Source organism: Pogoniulus pusillus, chromosome 5, assembly GCF_015220805.1.
Source record: "Pogoniulus pusillus isolate bPogPus1 chromosome 5, bPogPus1.pri, whole genome shotgun sequence".
NCBI lineage: Eukaryota > Metazoa > Chordata > Aves > Piciformes > Lybiidae > Pogoniulus > Pogoniulus pusillus.
Genome location: NC_087268.1, coordinates 43,952,155 through 43,976,727, shown reverse-complemented (window position 1 = coordinate 43,976,727; position 24,573 = coordinate 43,952,155). Strand labels below are relative to the sequence as shown.

Genomic DNA, 24,573 nt, shown 5'->3' with positions numbered 1-24,573 from the left:
CTCTCCTCATAGGATTTGTGCTCCAGGCCCCTCACCAGCTTTGTTGCCCTTCTCTGGACACATTCCAGCACCTCAATATCTTTCTTGAATTGAGGAGCCCAGAACTGGGCACAGCACTCAGGGTGTGGCCTGACCAGTGCTGAGTACAGGGACAGAATAACCTCCCTTGTCCTGCTGTCCACACTGTTCCTGATGCAGGACAGGACGCCATTGGCTCTCTTGGCCACCAGGGCACACTGCTCCCTCATCTTCAGCCTACTATCCATCAGTACCCCCAGGTCCCTTTCCTCCTGGCTGCTCTCCAGCCACTCAGTCCCCAGCCTATAGCGCTGCTTGGGGTTGTTGTGGCCAAAGTGCAGAACCCTGCACTTGGCCTTGTTAAATCTCATCCCATTGGCCTCTGCCCACCCATCCAGCCTGTCAAGGTCCCTCTGCAGGGCTCTCCTACCTTCCAACAGATCAACACCTGCTCCTAGCTTGGTGTCATCTGCAAACTTACTGATGCTGGACTCAATGCCCTCATCCAGGTCATCAATAAAGATATTGAACAGGACTGGGCCCAGCTCTGATCCTTGGGGAACACCACTAGTGACAGCTGCCAACTGGATGTGGCACCATTCACCAGCACTCTCTGAGCTCTGCCATCCAGCCAGTTCTTGATCCAGCACAGAGTGAATCTGTCCAAACCATGAGCTGCCAGCTTGGCTAGGAGCTGCTTGTGGCAGACAGTGTCAAAGGCTTTGCTGAAGTCCAAGTAGACTACATCCACAGCCTTCCCCACATTCACCAGGCAGGGAACCTGATCATAAAAGGAGATCAGGTTGGTGAGGCAGGACCTGCCCTTCCTAAACCCATGCTGACTGGGCCTAATCCCTTGGCCATCCTGTAGGTGCTTTGTGATGGCACCCAAGATGACCTGTTCCATGACCTTGCCTGGCACTGAGGTCAGGCTCACAGGTCTGTAGTTTTCTGGCTCCTCCTTACGACCCTTCTTGTGGATGGGTATCACACTGGCAGCTTCCAGTCTTCAGGGACCTCTCCAGTGAGCCAGGACTGCTGATAAATGATGGAGAGTGGCTTGGCCAGCTCAGCTGCCAGCTCTCTCAGCACCCTAGTTACAAATGGACAAACCAGTGTCCTTTGTGAAATCATTCTGCTTTGAAGGCATTGATTGTTTCAAAGATGAAAACTCATAACTGGAAAAAAAAAAAACAGCTCAAATTACTGAGTACAGATCATACAAGGCTTCCTAGATGAAGTTTTTCCTCTTTAAATTAGAAGGAAACATTGCTTTAACATTGTGTAAGTTCACCTTCCATGGTTTGTTCATCGGATTTAAGAACAGCTTATTTACTTGTGTTGCTTTCATAGTAGGGAAAAGTGTAGCATTTTCATTTTGTTAAATGGGCTGAGTATCAATGTTTCTTAATTTCAGTTCTTCTCAGCTATTCTGGATATTCTTTAACTGGGAAGCTCAGAGAAGTGGGTAGGCCCTGGTGGAGTTGGACTCGGTGATCTCGATGATTTGGAGGTGTTGAAGCAAAGCCTGGCTGAGGCACTTAGTGCCATGGTCTAGTTGACTGGACAGGGCTGGGTGCTAGGTTGGACTGGATGAGCTTGGAGGTCTCTTCCAACCTGGTTGATTCTGTGATTCTATGATCCCATGACCTTGGCTGAGACTCTTAGTATGGCTGAGTCCCTACAGTGGGCCCTTCCCTCTGTTTTCTCTCTAGGGGCAGAGCTGTTCCTTTGTTCCCTTATCCACAAGGATGGGGGCACAATTCAAGGAGCTCTTCTGCACTATTTCTGAATTGTAAATAATGGTGAATCTGTGTACATATATTTTCACAGACTCACAGACTGTTAGGGGCTGGAAGAGACCTTAAAAGATCACCTAGTCCAAGCCCCCTGACAGGGCAGCCCCACCTATAGCAGATCACCCTGGAAGGCCATAGCTGCCCCCTTTCCACCCCACCTGCTCCATGTTCCTCCCTTTTCCCCCCAACCCAGAACACCTGGGCTCTTTGGGAGTCTCCTCCCAGCCCAGCTGTGGCCACTTGCACCTCCCTGCCCACTGCCCTTTTTAAGGCACTCCAGGAGGGGCAGCAGCCCCAAGCTGTGCCCAAGTGGGCAGAGGGATCCTCCTCCCATCCGCGCTGGTGAGTGTCTGTGGGGCACACCGGGTGAATGGTGAAGGGGACAAAGGCCGGGGGGCCTGGTGGCCCCCCGGTTCGATAGGCAGAGAGTTAGTGACTGTTCCAGCATCCCCCGTGGGTGCTGGCTGGCTGTCCTTTGCAGCTGCACTGCTCTGCCCTGTGTGTGCCCATGGCTGCTGCTGCTGCTGCTTTGTGAAGGTGAATGAGCCCTGGCACAGGCAGGAGGCTGCTGGCATGGCAGGGCTTTCCTCTGCAGCCGGGACGCTCAGAGAAGCAGGCAGTTCCCGACCAGCTTCCCCTTTCCCTTGCGAGGGATGTGGAGGCAGACATGGGCTGAGCCTCAGCCACTGAAGGCTGCTTAAGTGTCTCAGGAGTGCGGGGACTGCAGAACAAGGCCAGTCAAGGGTGAGTCACTCAGGCATGTCCTGGCAGCGTGGAGCTCAGTGACCTGTAGAGTTAAAGTTGTTAAAGTTGGTAGTAACATTTCAGGCTGGACTAAAGGATTTCTGTTTTGCAATACCACATTCGTTTCTTCATTTCATCCCTCTGCAGGGCCCAGATTTTGTCATGGCTTCTCTACATTTCAGATTTGGTATCTTGTTTTAGCTGTACCACTCCAATTTAACACCCCACACTCATAGCAAAGTGTTTATACTTTGCTACACACTCAGCAATTATACTTTTTGCTTAGTCAATACTGCGTACCAATAGACTAAGACATTCCATATATGTGACTTTGTAATTAAGTTTAATGTAATAATGTTTTTATTTTAAACCAGGAAAAATACTTTTGACTCTTAGGAAAGTATTGCTTTAATAGGACCCCATGGTAGCATTCTAATGACTGTGATTTCCCCACCATGAGCCTAAAATGCATGAGAGTTGCACTTATCTATAATATGAAATTTCACTGCCAAATGCATTGATTACTTTAATCTGAATCATGTAAGATATGAGTAATTTGAGATTATTTTATTCATCTTTCACTTGCTAATTCTCTCTTCTTGCTTCTTATATCATGCTATTCCACAGAATTAAATCAAAATTATGTATGTATACAAATTTCCCCAAGAAGTGTATACTAATTATTTATTTGAGAGTGAAGATCTTTTGAAGGGTTTCTTGATGAAGAACCAGATGCTCATTATAAAAAACAAATACTGCCTATTTTTGTAGGAAATTCCGAACTAACATCTAAAGCTTTGCAACATCTGTTTTCTTCCTGAACATCCAAGAACTGCCACAGATAATCCATGACCCCTTCACTGGCATCACTGAGCAAGATGAGAACACACAAAGGAAGTGTCACTCTTAAACATATTAGCTGTGTAAATATTAGACCTCTGAAATGTAGCTGAAAGGGAAACACCTTCCCCCTTTCCTTCTCTGACTGGTATTTCTGGAGCAGATGATGCCTAAGAAGCTTAGCCAGACTAATTAAGGCCAGTATACAAGAAGACATCAAATGATTAATCTGAATTCTAGTAGCTCTATACAGAGTACTGAATCATGCTATGAAATGCTACACTTCAGGGCTTTGATCCTGCCTGAGACTTCATACAAAGAGTAAAAAAAAAAAAAAGAGATTGTACTTTGAAAAGGAGCAAGAGTAGTCACTTAGGCAAAACATGCTCATAAAATTTGCTTCTGTCACAAGACTAGAAGTCATGGTATATTTAGTAGGAAATTAATAGTTATATAGTCTCCTCTGAATGCACAGTGGGAAGCAGCATCAATCACTTTGCTTCCTTCTTTCTAGTCTCTTAGTTGACTCCAAAACTCATTTCTAATGCAGTTATACCATAATTAATCCTAGACTTCCCTTAAATGCTACTCTTTTCTAAGGCATAAAAACCTCTGGCTCCCACAAAAGTGTATTAAGATGCATCAGAGTAAACTATTTTGATTGAAAAGAAGACCACAGAAGTCTTCATACAGTCTTAAGTTGTGCTGGGGGAAGTATAGGCTGGATGTTAGGAGGAAGTTCTTCCCAGAGAGAGTGATTGGCATTGGAATGGGTTGCCCAGGGAGGTGGTGGAGACACTCTCCTTGGAAGTGTTCAAGAAAAGCCTGGATGAGGCATTTAGTGCCATGGTCTAGTTGACTGGATAGGGCTAGGTGATAGGTTGGTCTGACTGATCTTGGAGGTCTCTTCCAACCTGGTTGATTCTACGATACAAACAAGTGTATGGGAAACAGTACTTGTGATATATCCTTTATGTTAGATAAACCATAGATTCATAGAATGATAGAATGATGTGCATTAGAAGGGACCTTTAAATATCATCTAATCTGATTTCCTTTCTGTGGGAAGGAGCATCTTTCACCAGATCAGATTGCTCAAAGCCCCATCCAGCCTGATCTTCTTGAAAACTTCCAGTGATGGGGTATCCACATCTTTTTCCAGTGTCTAAGAACTCAAGTAAAAAACATCTTCCTTCTCAGTCTACATCTACCTTCTTTCTGTTTAGAAGTGTATCCTCTTGTTCTGTTCCTACAGGCCTTTATAAAAAGTCTCTTTGTGTCTTTTAAACACCCTACTTATATTGAAATGTCTCTGTAAGATCTCCTGGAGCCCAGGTGCAGGGCCTTGCTCTTGGCCTTGTTGAACTGCAATAGTATGCTAATTCACTAATCTGGAATTAGTTGCCATATAAAAAGAGAAGACTGATTAGAATGCATATTCTAAGTCCACAAATGAAGCAAATATTTTAAATGTAACTAAGGACACTTCTTTCCTCCTCATACAGTGTTAATGGCCAGTACTCAGTTTTGAAAGATGGTGGATGGCTGCAGTGAAACTGTAAGAAACCTTGCTCCCTCCTCTATAGTTCATCATGAACTGAAAGGCACTCAGAGCCTCTAAGGAGTAAGCCGAAAACAATCAGTCAACGTGAAATTTGTCCTGTTGCCTAACAAATATTGTGGGAAGAGTTATTGTTACACTGTGAAAAGTGTGCTTTATGCTTTGCAGGCAGAATCAAGAAAAACTATCCTGAAAATCTCTTAGGCTGCTTACAAAAAGCTTTCGATGTTGCACCTTCTGTGTAAGCCCTGAGGAAATCTTTGAACATTAGGAAAGAGTCAGAAAATATATAAACTATGTCATCAAAAAGGTGCCATTACGAAAGGGCAGGAGCAGGAGCTTGTACTGCAAATGCTAGAAAACTCTCCTGTTCTAGGATGGTAAAAGAAACTGAACATAAGAGGCAAGAAATACAGAACCTGACATAAATCACAGAAAACTAAATGAAAATCTCTCGTTTATTTCCCTGGGCTTTGCAAAAAGTCTACCAGTGCGTGCTTAATCAGCATGTTCTCCCTTCTGGTAGCCCCTCTGGGTTACTGGGAGCAACTCCATATACATCATAGAATCATGGAATCAATCAGGTTGGAAGAGACCTCCAAGGTCATCCAGTCCAACTTAGCACCCAGCCCTAGCCAGTCAACTAGACCATGGCATTGAGTGCCTCATCCAGTCTTCTCTTCAACACCTCCAAGGACGGTAACTCCACCACCTCCCTGGGCATCCCATTCCAATGCCAACCATTCTCTCTGGGAAGAATTTTCTCCTAGCATCCAGCCTATTCTTTCCCCAGCACAACCTGAGACTGTGTCCCCTCATTCTGTTCCTGGTTGTCTGGGAGAAGACACCAACCCCCACCTGCCTACAACCTCCATTCAGGTGGTTGTAGACAGCAATGAGGTCACCCCTGAGCCTCCAGGCTGCACACCCCTAGCTCCCTCAGCCTCTCCTCATAGGGTGTGTGTTCCAGGCCCTTCACCAGCTTTGTTGCCCTTCTCTGGACACAATCCAGCACCTCAACATCTCTCTTGAATTGAGGGGCCCGGAACTGGACACACATCAATCAAGTGTTCTTGTTTGGTGACTACTTTTCTCAGTGTTGTGAAAATAAAAATTAATACTTGTGTCACCTTTCTTCACAAATTGTAAACTTTCTGATGCTTCCAGAAGAAATAAGAGAATTAAGGGAGGACTGAAAGAGATGAGAGTGCATAAGCTTTCATACAAATGGTATTAAACTACATTCCTAATGGCTAGAAAGACAACTTCAACATTCAGCTCATACGAAAATGAATTTGCTTTCTGACTATATTTAAAACAGCATCTTCAGGTTTGGACTGAATGAAAGGTTCCCAATATTTTATAAAGCATGTGTCCCTGAAGTTTACTATCATCACATTTGTGTAGAAAAGTTGAGATAAGAGACTTTTATTTTAATCTGAACACAATTTTAGTCAAACGGGTATGAATAGTTAAAAGATGACTCATTTTTTCCCCTTCTGAATCTGAAATGAGGAAATCAAAAGCATTTTCTAGTTTTCCCCTAAATAAAATACTGACAGATGATTTCTGTACAAAAATGATGCCTTTGTACCTACTTGCATGATCAGTACTTTTTTGGTTCAGTGAGGGAATAGAAAAGCATAGCACAAAACTTAAAACAGGATTTCAATGAGAAGTGGGCTGCCCAGGGAGGTGGTGGAGTTGCCATCCCTGGAGCTGTTCAAGGCAGGATTGGACGTGACACTTGGTGCCATGGTCTAGCCTTGAGCTCTGTGGTAAAGGGTTGGACTTGATGATCTATGAGGTCTCTTCCAACCCTGGTGATACTGTGATACTGTGAATATTTTACACCTAGAGTTATGTTATCCTTCCTCTAAATAGTGTTCTGAACAAAGAGAAAGGCCAATGTGTAGTTTCCATCTTAAGACTTTTTATGACATACCAGTGGGCTGGATTATGCAAAATTAATAATCTGTATTAATTTTGATATCCAGGTGTTGATTATTAATAATTGCAAAAACTGTTTATTGACATTAAAACTCACCAAAAACATTCATTCACAGGTTCAAAATGCACAGTTTGGAAATGTATACATGCAGGAAACAGGCAAAACTAGAGCACTTATTTCTTAAAGTGGCAAATGCAAATATTATATTGGAAGATGCTTTTAAGTATTTACTCACAAAATTATCACTAGACACAGTCCCAGGCAGTGCCCAAACACTTTCAGGGAACCTTCTCTTGTTGGCTGCTGAGTCTTGATTCTTCCCAGGCTTCTGGGAAAGGAGGCAGACAATCTCTGACCTTGTCTCTTGGCTCCTCTGGACAATCTGTGTATGTCCAGGACTTCTAGTCTTAGCAGGAGACTTTCAGGTGCAGGCAGGATGTCTTGTGATGTGCAGTCTCAGCACAGTGTCACACTGGCTGTGCAGGCCAATAGCATGGAGGCATTTAGAGCCTGTTCCTTGTAAGCTCTCCAGGCAAATTCAGGATGCAAAATGAGGCAGCAGCAGTCTGTGCTATCTGCTTATCCCTTTTATCAATATCCAGCCTGAGACTAATGGGGCATTTGACATAGATTAGCCAATCAGAATGGCACTTTGTCAAGCTTCACCATATTAAGTGAATCCAGGACCTTCGTGCTCTCCATCCCATGGTTGCCTCACCCCAGCACAGAAGTAGGGGTAGCAGGAGAACATGTCTGGGCAAGCCAAACATGGATAAGCCCATGTTTGCCCTATCAGGCCTACCACCACAACCAGTAAAGTTAGATCATTTTCTTGTGTCTCTGTGTGTTTAGTTGAAGAAGTGACATTCATTAACTTTATGCTTTAGGTCACAAGGAAAGTAACAGAACACTGTTGGTTACAAAAGCACTGAATATTCTAGCTTACATGAGCAGGCAATGCTCATGCATTCATAATGATCAGGTAAGTAGAAGGAAAATTATTTTCAGACCATAAGACCACTCCTACAGGAGAGATTAAACATCATTATTTTTAAACTATGACCTTCCCATCAGCATTTATAACTATACTTTCAAACTAATGTATGCTCAAAATGAGTTTCCCAGTTACTGAGTGTATTGGTTCCACTCCATGGAAAAAGGGAGAGTTCAGAATACTATTGGAAACTTTGTACTACAGAAACTACAGATATTCTTGAATTCTAAATAATAATAGATAACATTTACTTTGTGAGGCACTAGAAATGACTGTTAAATGCAGATTCATCTTACTATCAGACTTGAAAATAAGATGATATGATAAAGGAAAATTTACTAATATTATGAATATTTTTACTCTTCTGTTTACTTCTATATATTAGTATAATACATAGTGAAATAAAAACATATCTAATTTTCATATGCTAGCCTCTACAGTTATTTGTTGCCAGATTTATTTTTATAGAGAATTTAAATTATATCATAGAATCATACAATCACAGAATCAGTCAGGGTTGGAAGGGACCAGAAGAATCATCTAGTGCCAACCCCCCTGCCATGGGCAGGGACACTATTCCCCAGAGTAGGCTGGCCAAAGCCTCATTCATCCTGGCCTTAACCACCTCCAGCCATGGGGCCTCAACCGCCTCCCTGGGCAACCCATTTCAGGCTCTCACCATCTCATGTTGAACAACTTCCTCATCACATCCAGTCTGAATCTCCCTGCCTCCAGCTTTGCTGCATTCCCCCTGGTCCTGTCACTCCCTGATATCCTGAAAAGTCCCTCCTCAGCTTTTTTGTAGGCTCCCTTCAGATTCTGGAAAGCCACAAGAAGGTCTCCTCTCAGCCTCTTCTTCTCTAGACTGCACAGCCCCAACTCTTTCAGTCTGTCCTCACAGCAGAGCTGCTCCAGCCCTCTGAGCATCCTCGTGGCCCTTCTCTGCACACATTCTTCATATTTATATTCATATTCATGGTATATGGCTGAATCCTGAATAGTGAGTTAATTGATGCAATATTATAATAAGAGGACAGATAACATCTAGGGAAGACAGTGGAATATTCTGGAGATTGTCACTGAACTTTCAGTCTCCTATGGCAGCAGATCTGAAGAGTAAAAGAAAAACTATTGAGATCAAAAAAAACCACAAAGCTTGTTTTGTGACACTGAAATGATGGATTAATGCAGAATGAGAGGATAATTCTGAGAGATGTGCAAACCACTTTACATCTTCTTTGTTTTTATTTATCATTTTAAGATTTGAGTTTATGCTAAACTTCTGGCAAAATGACATCTCAGTAGGTTATCTCCAACATTAACAGGATTCAGGAAGAGATTAGAGGTAAGATTTCATCTTCTATCTCTGAGACTGGATTAACATTCAGTTTGCAAACGGTACTCATCTAAGTACCAGGTGCAAGTCATTTATCTTACACACAAAGTCACAATTATACCTTGGACAGATGCCTGTACACCTTTCACACTCAGCCCCTAGTATCATATTCTCTGACTGAAAAGGAGAGAGACATCCAGAAAGGGGACTCAGAAACATTCTCACTGCGAGGACTTCAGTATATCTGATCTGCTCTCATTTTGATTCTGTTCTAGTATTTGCACCTTTACATTTACTTACCACAGGAAAAAAGGCAAGATACTATTTTGTAGTGTAGAAGACTAGTCTTCTAACTGCCAAGGAGCTTTCTTGAAGAATGATAAATGATACTGAAGTAGAATAATGCTCTTCTCAGGAAAACATTTTCCTGAGAGTCACGCAGCAACATTTCACCTGTCTTTGTTTTGTATTCACAGCCAATGAAGCTGCTGTGATCTGAGCTCACTGCAGCCTGCTGTGCATACATCTGCATTTAAGTTTTAGTTACAGTCAAGATTACTTTTGCAGCAAATCTCCCAGTTCTTTCCCACTTATATATTTAATTTATATCATATTACAGAAAGTAGTTGTCTTTTTTGGAAATAAACCAAGAAAACACACTTCAGAAGGATCCCTAATGTGGTCTAGTTGCTAACTGATACTCAGTCAATAAAGCCAGATAGGAGATACTCTAAGATGACTCTGTGATTCTAGAATCATAGAATAAACCAGGTTGGAAGAGACCTCCAAGATCATCTGGTCCAACCTGTCACTCAGCTCTGTCCAATCAACTAGACCATGGCACTAAGTGCCTCAGCCAGGCTTTTCTTCAACACCTCCAGGGACAGTGACTCCACCACCTCCCTGGGCAGCCCATTCCAATGCCAATCACTCCCTCCGCCAACAACTTCCTCCTAACATCCAGCCTAGACCTCCCCTGACGCAACTTGAGGCTGTGTCCCCTTGTTCTGTTGCTGGTTACCTGGGAGAAAAGACCAACCCCCAGCTGGCTACAACCTCCCTTCAGGTAGTTGCAGACAGCAATGTGATCCCCCCTGAGTCTCCTCTTCTGCAGGCTAAACACCCCCAGCTCCCTCAGCCTCTCCTCACAGGCCTTGCGTTCCAGGCCTCTCACCAGCTTGGTTGCCCTTCTCTGGACACCCTCCAGTATCTCAACATCTCTCTTGAATTGAGGAGCCAGAACTGGACACATATAAGGAAATAAAGGGAGCAAAAGAACTGCATCAGTTATTTCAATCTGTATCAAAAAAGAGTAATATTAGCATGTATATGCCAACAAACTAAGTTATAACTTTCAATACCTTTCCTTATGTATACCATGATACATCAAAGTATTTTATTTTTTTAGTGGGTGTACTAGGCCTTTATTTTGGGGAAAATGGGGTCATTATATAAATTGCACCACTGATTTAATGGCTGGATGTGATTACAATCTGTAGGTCAAATTTTCATAAGGGGAACAGTCAGTAGCAAACTGCAGCATGTAGGTCACCATGAAGGTACTTTGATCAATACAAGATCAATCAAGATAATTTCTAGATCAATGCAGATAAACACAAGTTCAATCAAGGGAAATGCATTCTATATGAAAAAGCACTGTGAAGCTGTGGTGTGTCTCTGGCATCAGATGATGCATATGGGGCTTGATAGAGAAATTGGAAGATGAATTATCTACATTGGCTATGCTTGAATCTTAAGTAAGGAACAGGACTGGACTTGGCAGCCACATGCAAGAGCCTAATTCTCTGTTGTCTCAAACAATGTGTGCCAGGGCCTGGATGGGCCTTTAATGATTCTCTCTACCTTTCATTGTCTCAGAACAATGTGTGGTGATGTCTACTTCACTGAGAAGCTTACTGAGATGTATAAAAACAAGGACACAAACATAGATGAGACAAAGAGTCTCTATCTGTCAGAGTCAGTGTCTGTATTTTCCTCTCTGGGCAGCTTCTGTGTAACCCAACTAATCATTCTGCTTCTAACTCCCCTTGCCGATCCTCGAAACTCACCTTGAACATAAGACAAAGTCTGGGATAAGGTAGAGGAGTGGAAAGAAGGTGGAAGGGTGATTGGGAGCCTCTCCTGGGGATGATGATTTCTGGGAGGGGTGTTTTGTTTCTGCATTACTTTTAACTTATCTATTTCCATATATATTTGTAATATATTGTAAAAAAAGCTGCTTGTATATTGTGCTAAGTTGTGAATAAAAAGCTTCATTCCTTAACTTCCAGCTGGCTGAGTCTAGTCTGGGTGATTTCACAAGAGTAGGGGTGTGGGTAACTCTCAAACCATCACAAAGGGCTATCACTCAGCCCTGTCCAATCAACTAGAACATAGCATTAAGTGCCTCATCCAGGCTTCTCTTGAACACTTCGAGGGATAGTGACTCCAGCACCTCCCTGGGCAGCCCATTCCAATGCCAATCACTCTCTCTGGGAACAACTTCCTCTTAACATCCAGCCTAGACCTTCCCTGGCACAACTTGAGACTGTGTCCCCTTCTTCTGTTGCTGCTTGCCTGGGAGAAGAGACCAATTCCCACCTACAGCCTCCCTTCAGGTAGTTGTAGACAGCAATGAGATCACTCCTGAGCCTCCTCTTCTCCAGGCTGCACACCCCCAGCTCCCTCATGTATATATTTAAATTGAAGTAAATATATTTTGTGTATACATATATAATATATACAGAAGGTGAATAAGGAGTGGAAGGTTGGCTGTTTTTTTAGAAGTTTTTTAAGCCATTAGGAACATGATGGGCTCTCATGAGACATTATAAGGCCAAAAATTGAAATACAAAGTTAACTGCAGATTTATGTAAAATGGAGAGCACACGGAGCACATATCCAGGTTCATCTATGAAAAGCTGGGTTTAGTGATTACTGTTACTATTCAGAATCATGACATTCAGTTTCACAAAAGTGTCATCTTAGTGCTTGGCAGAAGTCAAAAGAAAAAAAAAAGTGAAATGTAAAGCATTATTAGCAAGGAAAGAAGGAATATATCCAGAATATTATGCCAGTGTGAAAACTCAAGGTCTGCCCACAGTTGTGCCATTCTTGCCCATTCAACTCTAAAAAGGATACAGGACAATGAATGGCATCCACAATTGTCTTCACATTCATGTAGCTATAGTGAAGGGGAAAAAAAAGTCACTTTCATTTTCCTACATGAAATGGCCTCAGATTCAGCCACTCAGATATCCACTAATATTTAGCCATACTTAGGCTTTTCATTTCAGTGGTGAAGTAATTGAACAAAAAAGTCCAGAGACAAATCTTTATAGTGGTCCTCAAGCCCTCTTAAGAATATGAATCTTTGGGATGCTCCAATTCCTCAGATATACAAAATTCTGCTTATCTTTTTGTCTACAGGCACTTTGAACTTGACAGTAATGATTTACTGCCATCTAGATCAAGACTTACTTTTGCTTTTTGCTTTTCTCACTTTCAAGGTCAGAGGATTGAGAAGAGCACAGAAATGAAGGTGTTCATATGATACATTTATTGAACAAGTACCATAAAAAACTCCAAACTTACCTACCATTTTCTTGAAGAACGAGGCAAGAACACTTGTCACCATCCTTTAGATAACTATTTAGTGCTTAGGACATTCATCCAGGACATAAGATATTCTTGGTTTAATTTATTTTCAGCGTGAGGAGACTTAAAACCAGAGTTTCTATTTATGCACTTTACACTTCAAATACTTAATCAGCCCTTGGAGCTGAATCTAAACTCCAGATGTCCTAGAGGAAAGTAGTAAGCATTAAATTATAGTCCATTCACTTTTTCTTTATCCCATCTCCTCTTCTCCAACTGAGTTAGTGCAGACTTGTAGATCAAGTGGAAAAACTTCAGACAGTAAGACTCCTCAGACACTCATTTCTCAGCTTAACTCCCTATTATCTGGCTCTAGAGGTCCAGCCCTTGGCCCCTGATGTACAACTCAGAGCCCACTCACTCAATGGCAGTGTTTCAGGACTTCTTTGACTTATCTTGAGCTTGAAACAATTTTAGTATAAAAAGAATGTATTAAGTTTTTATACTAACAGAATTTTCAGCAGGTCCTCTGCTACACAAACAAACCTCATTTTGTAGTCTAGGGCTAAAAGCTGGTCAATATGTCATGTACATGTCAATATACAAGGAACATTCAGATAGTTAATGGACAGGTAAGGTAATTAACTATTAACTCCCTTCTTAAGATACTGGTTCTCAAAATCTTTTACTAGCAGTTAACACCTGGATGACAGAAACAGTTTGATGGCCAAAAATCATCACAGAATCATAGAATCAACCAGGTTGGAAGAGACCTCCAAAATCATCCAGTCCAACCTAACACCCACACCTCTCCAATCTAGTAGAACGTGGTGCTAAGTGCCTCAGACAGGCTCTTCTTGAGCACCTCCAGGGACGGTGACTCCACCACCTCCCTGGGCAGCCCATTCCAATGCCAATCACTCTTTTTTGAAAGAACTTCCTCCTAACATCCAGCCTAGACCTCCCCCACCACAACTTAAGACTGTGTCCTCTTGTTCTATTGCTGGTTGCCTGGGAGAAGAGACCAACCCCATCTGGCTACAGCCTCCCTTCAGATAGTTGTAGACAGCAATGTGGTCACCCCTGAGCCTCCTCTTCTCCAGGCTGCACACCCCCAGCTCCCTCAGCCTCTCCTCACAGGGTTTGTGTTCCAGGCCCCTCACCAGCTTTGTCACCCATCTCTGGACACCTTCCAGTATCTCAACATCTCTCTTGAATTGAGGGGCCCAGAACTAAATATAATATAATATAATATAATATAATATAATATAATATAATATAATATAATATAATATAATATAATATAATATAAACTTATTTTTTACATTTGGTAAAGATGGATTTTTTTCAGAAGACTGTAGATAGTTTCTTGTGATACCTTGTACAGGGTATCAATTATTACATAAAAGAGCATTTTGCAACAAGTAATATTTTTTTAATCTAAGTTGCAACAATACAAATAAATTTAGTGAAGTTGATTTTCCCTTTCTTACTATTGACCTCTCTTCATTTCACAGGCAATAAATACCTGTGCTTTTATGTCATCTAGTTGATTATATTAGACTAAGAATGTTTGCATCTTGTATTCAATAGATAATGCTTTCTTTCTCAGAATTGGTGAAAATGCTACATCTGTGTTTCCCAGCTAAATCAATAATTTATTCCTTTTAATATTTTATATCTTCAGATTGTCATGTCTATACAGATATTCTAGTAACACCACAAGAAGTAATTTGCCTCTAGTAGGTATTAATATAGATAACATCGGGCTACTTCTTATGAAAATTCTGATAAGTTCATGAGGGAGGTTATTCTTCCCTTGTACTCAGCACTGGTCAGGCCACACCTTGAATACTGTGTCCAGTTCTGGGCTCCTCAATTCAAGAGAGATGCTGAGATACTGGAACGTGTCCAGAGAACAGTGATGAAGCTGGTGAGAGGCCTGGAAGACAAGGCCTATGAGAAGAAGCTGAGGGAGCTGGGGTTGTTTAGCCTGGAGAAAAGGAGGCTCAGGGGTGACCTCATTGCTGTGTGCAACTACCTGAAGGGAGGCTGTAGCCAGGTGGGGGTTGGTCTTTTCTTCCAGGCAACCAGCAACAGAACAAGGAGACACAGTCTCAAGTTGTGCTGGGGGAGGTATAGGCTGGATGTTAGGCGTAAGCTGCTGCCAGAGGGAGTGATTGGCATTGGAATGGGCTGCCCAGGGAGGTGGTGGAACTGCCATCCCTGGAGGTGTTCAAGAAAAGCCTGGCTGAGGCACTTAGTGCCATGGTCTAGTTGACTGGCTAGGGCTGGGTGCTAGGTTGGACTGGATGATCTTGGAGGTCTCTTCCAACCTGGTTGATTCTATGATTCTATAATTTAAGTAAGGTCTTGATAATTCTTCTTCTGTACTTATTCACAATACTCAATAGCACGCTGTAGATGGCTTCACGTGCCTTATGGAGATTATGGAGCAAAACAACTAGTAGAATCAGAGTCATGGACCGAGAGAGATTTCATCTTGTTCAAAGAATCTGCTCAAAAAGATACCCTCAGAGTCTTCCTCAGAAAACAAAGGGGCCCAGTAAAGTCATTTCACCTCCTCAAGAAGTAATAATGGACCGTTCCTATTGAAAGAAGAACAGGATGGATGGACAAGGAACATCTGCCTGAGCCAAGGTGCAAGAGCAGGTATCAAAAATAAGAAGAGAAAATCATTCTTGCAAAGAATCTCCTTTGCTAGGACAAACCTGATAGACATGTCTTCTTAAGAATGTTGGGGGCCACAGAGGCATATTTTAACACCATCTCTTCCAGTGGCCACTTCAGCTGTTCCTGAAGTCTGGACCGAATGTCTATGGATGTGATTATTAACTGTCTGATCTACTTGATCTAGTTGAGGATGTTCCTTCTTACTGGAAGATGACTGGAAGAAAACTAGACAACTTTTAGGAGTCACTTCTAACCCATTTTTGTTTACCCTGTACTTGCAGAACTGTGAACATTTATATCAATCTCATCCAGAGCCAGGAATATAAGCAACATTGAAAATGAAGGTTAATGTACTAACACTGATGACACTAAACTGGGAGGCTTGGCTGATGCAGCTGAAGGCTGTGAGGCCATCCAGTGAGACCTGGACAGATTGGAGAGCTGGGTACAGAGGAACCCGACGAGGTTCAACAAAGACAAGTGCAGAGTCCTGCATCTGGGGAGGAATAATAAACTGCTCCAGTACAGGCTGGGAGGTGATCTGCTGGAGAGCAGCCCTGTGAAGAGGGATCTGGGAGTGCTGGTGGCTAACAAGTTAACCATGGCATAGCAATGTGCCCTTGTGGCCAAGAAGGCCAATGGGATCTTGGGTGTATTAGGAGGAGTGTGTCCAGCAGATCAAGGGAGGTTCTCCGGCCCCTTTACTCTGCCCTGGTGAGACCTCATCTTGAATACTGTGTTCAGTTTTGGGCTCCTCAGTTAAAGAGGGACAGGGATCTGCTGGAGAGGGTCCAGCAGAGGGCTAGAAGGATGAATAGGGGACTGGAGCACGTGCCTTATGAGGAGAGGCTGAGGGACCTGGGACTTTTTTAGTCTGGAAAAGAGAAGACTGAGAGGGGATTTAATAAATGTTTATAAATACCTGAGGGCTGGGGGTGTTTAATAGTATTAACACTTAAATCAAGAACTTTCCCCAAACTGAAGTACTCAGCACATAAGAACCAGAGGAAAGGTCTGTTTTTTACATAATGGACTTTGTTGACATAAGTCAAAGTTTTTTTCATTATTTGGAATCTGGTGAGTTATTTTCTCCTAAAATAATATACAAACCCAGAATAAACACTCAACACTTTTGGGATAGTGAAGGATTGTAAGCGTTACTTCTGGGGATTATTTTCTTTAGAATTGATTTACACAGAATAGCCAAAGGATAAATGCAACAGTAATAGATATGCATGAAACAGATGCAAACTGTTCTTAGGAAGAAGGGATTTGTTACTTGTAGGAGGCATACCAAGTTATCCATTCAGTAATGAAAAAATTGGAAGAAACAATCCAAGGCTTCATATTCTACATGCAACATCATTGCCAATTTAACACAGGGTCCTGTGACTCTTCCTAGCTCCAAACAATGTAAGAACAAATTTCTATTTTCCCTTCACAGATAATTGAGAAGCTATATGGATTCAATTTGAAATTAAATTTGGCACCATGAGAAAAAGATTTGAGAATAAATGTTCGGTTTAGTGTTGTTATCACCTACTCTCACTCAATAGTAAAATAATGAATTTGTATGAAGCATTACCAGCTAGGAACCTTGCACAATGGGGGGAAAAAGGGGGAATCTCTGTATAACTGTTCATCCAATTGTTCAGAGGAAAAAGAAAATAAAAAGATATTTTTCCCCCAAGAATGGCAAATCAAGAGTTTGAAGTTCAGATGGCAATGTTCACTGGAATGGGCATTAACGTCTCTACAAGATGATATATAGATGCTAATAATATGATGTAGCCCTGTGTGATGGTTTGGGTGTTCCCTGCCCCCCCACACTTTAGGAGTTACCCAGACTAGACTCAGCCGGCTCTGGGAATATAAATAAAGCTATTTATTTACAGCTGGCATAATATACAAGCAGATATTTACAGTATATACAGTTATAGACAGAAATAGACAAGGTAAAATGTAATACAGAAAACACAACTCCCCTCCCAGAAACCTGAGTCCCCAGGAGGGGCTCTCAACCACTTCTTCACCTTCCCCCTACCCCTCTCAACCTTACCCCAGTCCTAAAGAAGAATAGAGGTTCAGCCAAGAGGTTATGAAGCAAAGGTGGGTTAGTCCAAATAGAAGGTGAGGTTAGGGAGATGCAGTTCAGTCAGAAGTCTCAGGTTGTGCCAGGGGAGGTCTAGGCTGGATGTTAGGAGGAAGTTCTTGCCAGAGAGAGTGATTGGCACTGGAATGGGCTGCCCAGGGAGGTGGTGGAGTCACCATCCCTGGAGGTGTTCAAGAAAAGCCTGGATGAGGCACTTAGTGCCATGGTCTGGTTGACTGGCTAGGGCTGGGTGCTAGGTTGGCCTGGATGATCTTGGAGGTATCTTCCAACCTGCTTGATTCTATGATTCTATGATAAGCCATATTTTGGTATTTCCCTTTCTATTTATACTTTCAGTAGTTTTATTACTTGGAAAGGACTGATTTTCACTAAGTGTATATAAAGCTGAAGCACAGTGGGACACCAGGTCACAGTATAACTATTTTTAATTCTAGGAAAAAAAAAAGAAAAGATTTCAAATTAGCTGAAGTTGGGGGATTACTTCAGATGAACAATTTCTGCCACCTAGGGCCATTAAAGAGCTCTAAGATACACAGTTTGGCATCCAGGAGCCTTTATGGAGAAATAGATGGATCTCCTGGGTCCTTTGTTATAACAACCAGATTGTGGCATGCTATCACAACTGAAAAATGCAACACAAGATTGGTCTCTTCCAACCTGCTTGATTCTGTGATTCATCTATAGCAGAAATCTTCTCAGGCAACCGAATAAAACCCCATCAGTTCACCCTTAAGTCAGAGAGGCATAGGCACTTCCACCCCAACATTATCTATATGGATAAATGTATTGATCCTTTAAATATGATAGTCTTTTCATTTTACTTACAGAAGACTAAACAATTTCTTTATTTTACGGGGAGGGCTGAGGGAGGCATGAGGGGTGGGGAACAACTGAAAAAAAAGTGGGATAATACATTGCCTACTAAAGAAATTTCAAAATCAAACCTAGAGGGAAGGCTACTAAAGAAACATGTGACTAAGATGCCACTTTAAATTGCAGTTCCCTCTAGCAGTGTTATTTTCTCCCTATCTACATAAATATTGAGATTTCATTTCAGTGCATGCTGATGTATAAGGCCTATTTGGTCATTGAACTACTAAAACAGTTAAAGATTTCCAGAGAAATGAAAATAACAACAGTCACATTCACAACAAACACTTGATTAACATGCTGAATTTGATTTGAGTCCAGAAGTAATACAAAGGAGGAAAATGTGTACTATAGCAATAATCACACAAACCCTGACACGCATACCTGACTTCTGAAAGTCATGTACTGTGCAAGCTGGAGCTATTAGATCACTTTTTAATGCTGGATTACATTTATAATGTAATATATAACATTCAAAATGATCCATTTTTTAAAGTTAGTAACATTTAATGCATTTTACATAATGTCAAGTTATTTTTAAAGCTATCTTGACTTGACTGATTTATAACAGTATGTAACATGTTGATTGTTAATAAGAGAAGTTGTAAAAGTCACCATCCCTGGAGGTGTTCAAGAAAAGGCTGGATGAGGCATTTAGTGCCATGGTCCAGATGAGTGGATGGGGCTGGGTGCTAGGTTGGACTGGATGATCTTGGAGATCTCTTCCACCCTGGTTGATTCAATAATTCTATGATATGATTGGGATAAACTGATTGGCTCAAAAAAAAATCATAATCAGACAGTTTTCTCTTTGTTTATTAAGGAATCAATAAAGGTTCCAATAAAGCTTTTGTATCCTCCTTCTCAGTACAGGAAACATACTTTTGTCAGCAAAGAAACAGATCATCTTCTCTGATATTGTTTTAGAATATTTTATTAATACTGTTTATTGAGATATGTAGACAAACAGCACACATCAGATTGGGTCCTCATTGTAATACGCCTGTTACTCTTTGCAAATGGAGACTGACTAAAGAAGAAGTCATTTTGTAGCCCAGGCACAGAAACTAATACTAAGCAGTAATTGAAAATGATGTGTTCACCTGGAAACTGCTGAGAATACTGCTTTGTTTCAACTGAAAAGGAAAATAAAGTAGATATTAAAATAGTAAAACCTTTTCCTTCCTAGGTATAATTGATCTTAGTTTTACCAAAAAGCAACAGAGAACACTAAGTACAGCTCTGCAGCCTCCCAAAACTCTCAAGATAACCCACAAATGATAGAAGACTTAACCTCAGATTAGCTAAATAACATTAGACACTTCAGATGGGGTTATTGGTTTGTGGATGCATAGACTTAGGCTCAGATTAACAGTAATGAAATATGCCTACTAAGAATAACGACCCTTTCAGAAAACAGTAGATCTAATCAAGTGTGTTACGCACCATTAAGCTTTTATTCAAGGGGCTTGCTGCTTAATACCTGTTTGGTGGCATTTGGAACTGGATGCTGTTATTAAACAATGTAAAAAGCTAATTTGTTTCTTGGCAGGAGGAGTTAGCCCTTTTGCACTCAGTCAGATTAAAACAAAATGACCCTCAAGTTAAATAACTACAGAGAAGGTAAATCACACATATGTGATAATGAAAAAGGTGACAGGCTATCATTAGCAATCTTCTGTCAGAAGGCTTCATTGTGGGGAGGGAAATAGAGATATTTCAAAGTACTCTGAATATGAAAGTATTCTGAATAAAATAAGGAGAACAGGGACAGGTGTTGATCTGCTGGAGGGCAGGATAGCCCTGCAGAGGGTCTTTGACAGGCTGGATAGGTGGGCAGAGGCCAGTGGGATGAGATTTAGCAAGGCTGAGTGCAGGGATCTGCACTTTGGCCACGACAACTCCAAGCAGCAGTACAGGCTGGAGACAGAGTGGCTGGAGAGCAGCCAGGAAGAAAGGGACCTGGGGGTACTGGTAGGTAGCAGCTGAACATGAGCCAGCAGAGTGCCCAGGTGGCCAAGAGAGCCAGTGGCATCCTGGCCTCTATCAGGAACAGTGTAGGCAGTAGGACAAGGGAGGTTATTCTTCCTCAGTAGCTCCTCTATAAAACAATATGAATTAAAAAAAAAATACAAACCACATAGGTTTATGAAATTGTGATCACTTTTACTCATAGGCTGATTTTTAGAGAGTGTTTTAATGAATAACTCCAAATAAGATTCTGAGATGGATGTGACACAAAGATGATTCTACTGAATGGCTTCTAACAATCACCACTTAAGACCTAGTAAAAAATGCGTGGACTACAGACTTAGGAGGGTATGAACTGATTGCCATCAAACCCTCAGACATTTGCAATGAGAAACTGGCACTGAAGAAGCCTGTTGAAGAATACATGCTTATGGGATTTGGCAACATTCTTTGAGGAGCAGAAATGAGAAAAGACAGGCAATTTTGAAAGAACACTTAGAACAACTCCTGTATGTTAGAAGAAACTAAGCATATCATAGTATCCCCTCTGTGGCACAAAAGCAATTCACATACAGAATTATAGAAGCATAGAATCAGTCAGGGCTGGAAGGGACTACAAGGATCATCTAGTTCCAACCCCCTGTCCATGGGCAGGGACACTCTACCCTAGATCAGGCTGCCCACAGCCTCATCCAGCCTGGCCTTGAACACCTCAATATACACTATTCCTAATTTTCTCAGTCCTTTCTGCTTTTGGAACCATTTAGAACATTGTATCAGTAAAGGGGCAGTATCCTAAATAATTTAGATGTTTTATTTGTGCAAATCTTATGAGAAATACCATTTCTGTCCTTGAAAAGCATTTATGTCATGTAGCACGCAGCCGAGATTTCCATTACAAGAAAGCAAGGAGTTGCTGAATTTATCACCTCCATTTCAAGAGGCAGAGAAATAAAGTGTAGTTAACCTGGAAAAATACATTTCTCACATTTTCAGCAATCTTATACTGAAACATATTTTTTATACATATTCCCATGCAAGTTCTCTTTTTTTCTGAAGTGCCAAATAACCAATTTTAGCTACTTCAGATTCTATGGAATATGGAGCTAGAAATCACTTTCCTTAGAAAATCTTCTTTTTTTTTTTAAACATGAACTCATTTGATAAGTAATTCCCAGTTCCTGAGGGGAACAATATCACTATGAAGTCATCTAAATGGTTCAAAATACTTACAAGACTGAATTCCTTTTAGAATTAGTTCAAAATAACAAGAGACTCTGGCAGTGAAATATGTTGTTTGTCGAGCTGCTATTTGTCAAATCAAAGACAGTCATATTTGGAAAATCAAAGAAAGCCTCCATTTGTCTCATCAGGCTGTCACTTTCTGGGGTACCTACCCTGATGACATATATGTATTTCCCTGTGAATTCATGTAATAGGTATAATTACAATGGTAAGTGCATTACCCACTTTGAGGTTTCCAATATGTTTAGTAGGAATTCACTGTCAGCAAAGTGTGAGAGAATTCATAACAATTTTCACAGAATTATAGAATCATAGAATCAGTCAAGGTTGGAAGGGAGCACAAGGATCATCCAGTTCCAACTCCCCTGCCATGGCCAGGGACACCCTACCCTAGATCAGGCTGCCCACAGCCTCAGCCAGCCTGGCCTTAAACACCTCCAGCCATGGGGCCTCAACCACCTCCCTGGGCAACCCAGTCCAGCCTCTCACCACTCTCATGCTCAACAACCTCCTCTTCACATCCACTGTCATTCTCCCCACCTCCACCTTTACTCCATTCCCCCTAGTCCTGTCACTCACTTACAGCCTACAAAGTCCCTCCCCAGATTTTTTGTAAGCCCCCTTCAGATACTGGAAGGCCACAAGAAGGTCACCTGGGATCCTCCTCTTCTGCAGACTGAACAGCCCCAACTCTTTCAGTCTGTGCTCACAGCAGAGCTGCTGCAGCCCTCTGAGCATCCTCCTGGCCCTTCTCTGGACACGCTTCAGTATGTCTATATCTCTCTTGCAGTACTACAGGTGGAGTCCCAGCACAGCAGAGTAGAGGGGGAGAATCACCTCCCTCCACCTGCTGCCCACACTTCCTCGTGATGCAGCCCAGGATCTGGTTGGCCTTCCAGGCTGCAAGTGCACACTGCTGGTTCATGCTGAGCTTCTCGTCCACCAGCACCCCTGAGTCCCTCTCCTCAGGGCTGCTCTCCAGCCACTCACTGCCCAGCCTGGATTTGTGCTTGGCATTGCTTCAACCCAGATGCAGGACCTTGCCCTTGGTCTTGTTGAATCTCATGAGGTTGGCTTGTGCCCACCTCTCCAGCCTGTTCAGGTCCCTCTGGATGGATCACTTCCCTCCAGCGTGTCTGCTGCACCACACAGTTTGGTGTCATTAGCAAACTTGATGAGGATGCACTCAATGCCACTGTCTGTGGCACCAACAAAGATGTTGAACAAGACTGGTCCCAGGACTGATCCCTGAGGGCCTCCACTTTTAGTCAATTCTAATATTGTAATGCTTCCATTTATGGATGTAATTGCCAAACTACGAATTCACTTGCAAAAGATTATATTATCTGATAAAAAAACACATTTATTTAACACATTAAGAAGTAACAAATATTTATATGGAATGCTGGGTAAGCTCAGCAATCACACTATTAGAGATTTGGTCCAATGTTCATCCACACAAAAGGAATAAATAAAATATATTTTGAAGAACTTAATTACAGTAGACCTAGGGGGAAAAGGATTTTTTTTCCCAATAAAATATAATATCACAGCCTCAAGTGTCAGTTAATAACAGTGCCAGAAAGAAATACTCATCTTATATTTTTCTACCAAGCATAGTTCAGTAGCAATCCTTTTATAATCTTATTTTCTTTTCTAGGTCATGCCCAAAATTAACCAGAGGCATGGTTTCTCAGGATGTCTGCAAAGAATTCCTTATACATAGTAGTTAACTGTCAGCTCACTGTCAAGCTTGTTATGGACTATCCTAAAGAACTCTTTTCAAAACAAATACGCCACAGAAAAGCTCACTCTTCAGCCATGTGGGTGTAAAGCAGCTTGTTGTCCTTTGGATTTAGACCAGGAACCAGACCCCAGCTCTACTTTATTTAGCAATATGATCTTAACTGTAGGATTTTGTTGTCCCTGAGACATACATAATGTCATGATGTTTCAGCACATATCTCCCACATCCCAAAGGAAGACTTGATATTTCTTTTTTTCTTGGCTTTATATTGTCAGAGATTTTCATTTTATGTAGAGAGCTGAAAATGATTTTTTTTTTCTGATGAGAACTTACAGCTAGAATCCAAACTAAAGAATATAGAGGTCTTGGAACAAAGTCTAAAGGTTGATGTCAAGTCTAGGTAAACTATGTCAAGAAGCTGTCATGGAAGCACACGCTAAACACACAGTAATTGCTGTTGTCTGTAGTACTAAATGCACAATAAATGTGTATTTATTGTACTCAAAATTACTTGGCACAAAATTAATTGACAAGTTTAGGAGGGACATTGAGATGCTTGAGCGTGTCCAGAGAAGGGCGACGAGGCTGGGGAGAGGCCTTGAGCACAGCCCTACGAGGAGAGGCTGAGGGAGCTGGGATTGGTTAGCCTGGAGAAGAGGAGGCTCAGGGGTGACCTTATTGCTGTCTACAACTACCTGAAGGGTGGTTGTGGCCAGGAGGAGGTCGCTCTCTTCTCTCAGGTGGCCAGCACCAGAACGAGAGGACACAGCCTCAGGCTGCACCAGGGGAGATTTAGGCTGGAGGTGAGGAGAAAGTTCTTCACTGAGAGAGTCATTGGACACTGGAATGGGCTGCCCCGGGGAGGTGGTGGAGTCGCCGTCCCTGGAGCTGTTCAAGGCAGGATTGGACGTGGCACTTGGTGCCATGGTCTGGCCTTGAGCTCTGTGGTAAAGGGTTGGACTTGATGATCTGTGAGGTCTCTTCCAACCCTGATGATACTGTGATACTGTGATACTGTGATACTGTGAAGTTCAGATATTCAATTCAGATATTCAGTAATATATTCAGTCTGGAATATACTACTTGTAGTGGA

At 42.0% G+C, this 24,573-nt stretch overlaps 1 long non-coding RNA gene across 1 annotated transcript; it reads left to right on the top strand.

Moving 5' to 3' along the window:
• Positions 1–2,119: 2,119 nt before the first annotated feature.
• Positions 2,120–23,922, top strand: LOC135175727 (uncharacterized). Its single transcript, XR_010302458.1, has 3 exons — positions 2,120–2,159; positions 7,801–7,895; positions 23,394–23,922. It is a non-coding gene; the product is annotated as an uncharacterized LOC135175727 (long non-coding RNA).
• The last annotated feature ends 651 nt before the right edge of the window (positions 23,923–24,573 follow it).